Source organism: Lethenteron reissneri, chromosome 8, assembly GCF_015708825.2.
Source record: "Lethenteron reissneri isolate LAM-NWPU_2019-01 chromosome 8, ASM1570882v1, whole genome shotgun sequence".
NCBI classification, from domain to species: domain Eukaryota; kingdom Metazoa; phylum Chordata; class Hyperoartia; order Petromyzontiformes; family Petromyzontidae; genus Lethenteron; species Lethenteron reissneri.
In genome coordinates, this window is record NC_083786.1 from 7303647 (window position 1) to 7307039 (window position 3393).

Here is a 3393-nt window from a genome sequence, read left to right on the forward strand (position 1 = left end):
CTAGGTAAAAAATAAAAATTAATAAAAGTTAAATAAAATAAAAATAAAATAAAAATCACGACGTTTCGGAGGCAACACAAGCTTCCGTCTTCAGGTGGAACCGTCACAGTTCCACCTGAAGACGGAAGCTTGTCTTGCCTCCGAAACGTCGTGATTTTTATTTTATTTTTATTTTATTTTTATAAATTTTAATTTTTTACGTGACTTTACCGAAAAAACCTAAGAATACGAGAAGGCAGCTGTCAGAGAGAGCTGCTGTATTAGGGGGGGGGTGGGGTAAGACATTGTATTTTTGGGCCAATTTTGCACGCTGGCCAGCAGTAGGTCTCAGGAGTAGACCCACCACCACACTTTAACCACCACCACCGCCGCCGCAGCCCTAGCGAACGTGTCGTGGTGTTTGTTCCCTCGTTGTGATCTCCACGCACGCGTCTTGTCACTGCCACCACAGGTTCATCATCCCCCCCTACCCCCACTCCTGCGAGTATTGGCACGCGAGAATTGTGGTATTTGCACGTGGATCATGGTGGATGATTGGTGGTTGTTGTTGTACTTGTTTATTACCGAGTATAATCACCCACAAATGTCTGTCCGTCCCGCGCGTGACGTCACTCCGCATGAGGCCCACCCCCCCCCCGCGTGACGTCACTCCACATGAGGCCCACCCCCCCGCGTGACGTCACTCCACATGAGGCCAACTCCCCCGTGTGACGTCACTCCACATGAGGCCCCCCGCGTGACGTCACTCCACATAAGGCCCGCCCCCCCGCGTGACGTCACTCCAAAATGAGCCCCCCCCCGTGTGACGTCACTCCAAAATGAGGCCCACCCCCCCCTCATTAATATTCATGAGTCGGGTGGATTTGTACACTAACGCAGAGGAAGGTCGAGACGAATTAAATAATTTATTACGCAAAGTCGCTTCAAATATGACGTTTCTTTACAGAAATTGACGGTAAACAAGTATAACCCGTGAAAACAAAGTTTTTCACTATAAATCCTTTATATGCGTGGCGGCTAGAGTCCTCTCGTCCTCTGGCTTGAGATGGCTGCCACCTATGGGTCAGATGATTGCATGGCACCATTAAGCAATTGGTAATTAAATATATTATTGTTGTCCTAAAAAGTGTAAAATTTTGGAAAAAAATTGTCACGAACATTAATTGTCACGCACAACGAGTCTGTGTGGAAAATGTCAGCTCAATTGGATCACGGGAAGTGGGTTAAAAAACGACCGAAATATTTGCACGGTCGTAAGCAAGCAAGCAAGTGAACTTAATATAAAGGATTTAAAAATAAATATACGCAGCACAGTGCGACATCCGTGCGTGACGTCACTGCAAAAGAGCCCCCCCCCCCCCCTTCATTAATATTCATGCCCGCGTGGAAATTGAGATGAACGCACTCCACATGCCGCACCCCTCCCCAATAACCATGAGGGGGTGACGTCACTCCACATGCCGCACCCCTCCCCAATAACCATTAGCGGGTGACGTCACTCCACATGCCGCACCCCTCCCCAATAACCGTTAGCGGGTGACGTCACTCCACATGCCGCACCCCTCCCCAATAACCATGAGGGGGTGACGTCACTCCACATGCCGCACCCCTCCCCAATAACCATTAGCGGGTGACGTCACTCCACATGCCGCACCCCTCCCCAATAACCGTTAGCGGGTGACGTCACTCCACATGCCGCACCCCTCCCCAATAACCATGAGGGGGTGACGTCACTCCACATGCCGCACCCCTCCCCAATAACCATTAGCGGGTGACGTCACTCCACATGGGGCAATCCCCTCCCCCCTCATTAATAATCATGAGCTGAACAATTTTTCTATTGAATATTTCAGATTTACTGCAATATACACCAGCCCTTGATGGGGCAATGAAGCTCATAAGCAATATTACCCTAACCTCACCATGCACTCACTCACATCACTCACCTCGCAATGTAATCACTCGCCCTCGCGTGAATTCACCATCACTCACCCCACCACCACCTCACTCCACCATCGCCATCACTTCACCCGACCACACCAACCCATCTCACTCCACCATCATCATCATCACTGCACCGTCACTCACCCCACCACCACCTCACTCCACCATCATCATTATCACCGCACCGTCACGCGTCTTGCCTGCTCCCTCCCTCCCCCCGACTTCGTCCTGCCTGTGTGTCTCGTCTTACGTCCGGTGTCATGATCAATACAGTCTATAGACAGTCTATAGACAGTCTATAGATAGTCGATATATTTTGTATTCCGCCAGCCACGTGAGTGCCAGCGAGAGTCGCGACGTTTCGCGGCCTGGGGGTTGCCACCCGTCCCGGATTTGTCACGGACATTCGTGATGAGGATGCGGGGGAGGGGGGTTAAGGATTCGATTTGAGGGTTGTTAAAATCGGGAGTTAAAATATAAAAACGTGTCAGTGTTACCGTCAGCCGAATGTCTAACAAAAAAATAAATCGGTTCATTCATAAAAAAAGAATATGAAACGGTAACCGGTTTATAATTTTCTGTAATCGGTTCTGAAAACGGTTAGAGTTTTTTATCGTTTTGTTTTTTGTTGCTAGACAATACACCGGTTACCGAGATGTTGTACCGAGATCTGGTCGTGGCATCTGATTTGTATCATCTGGTCGTGGTATCTGATTAGTACCGATATCTCGAAGTGGTATCTGAGTTGTACCCAGATGTATCGAGAGCTGGCAGCGGTATCGTGTTGACCTTTATCGCAGTCACATCTGACTGAGAACTTCTGGCCGGTTCGGGTCAAACCGTGGTAAAGGTGGCAGCCCTAAAAGCCCCCACATGTGTTCAGAGTTCTGTCTGTGAAGGCACTATCCACGTGGGAACATTGAAATACATAAATCTTGTTTGACAACAAAAACAAGCAAAACCTGACTTGGGAAATGTATTTTTTGGGATTCCTGACCTAACTCCGAGGCCCTTGTTTGTGTCACGTTGCGAAAGTGGAGGTCACAGGTTCAGCCGGTCCTGTTTACCAATCCACCTTGAACCTCCTAGCCACACCAGCCACACCACCAATGTTGCTGCACGCACTGTCACCAACACCACCACTATCATCAGCACCACCACCGTCACCAGCACCACCACTGTCACCAGCACCACCACTGTCACTAGCACCACCACCGTCACCAGCACCACCACTGTCACCAGCACCACCACTGGCATGCTCAACATTGCCTACTTGCCGTCACTACCACCACCCACCCAACTTGCCAGCATCAGCACCACCACCACCACAATCACTATCGACTCACCACCACTCGCTCAACACAACCACTGTAATCTCTACTCACCACCACACACTGAACACAACCACTGCCACCTCACCACCACCCACTCACTACCATGAACACTTAC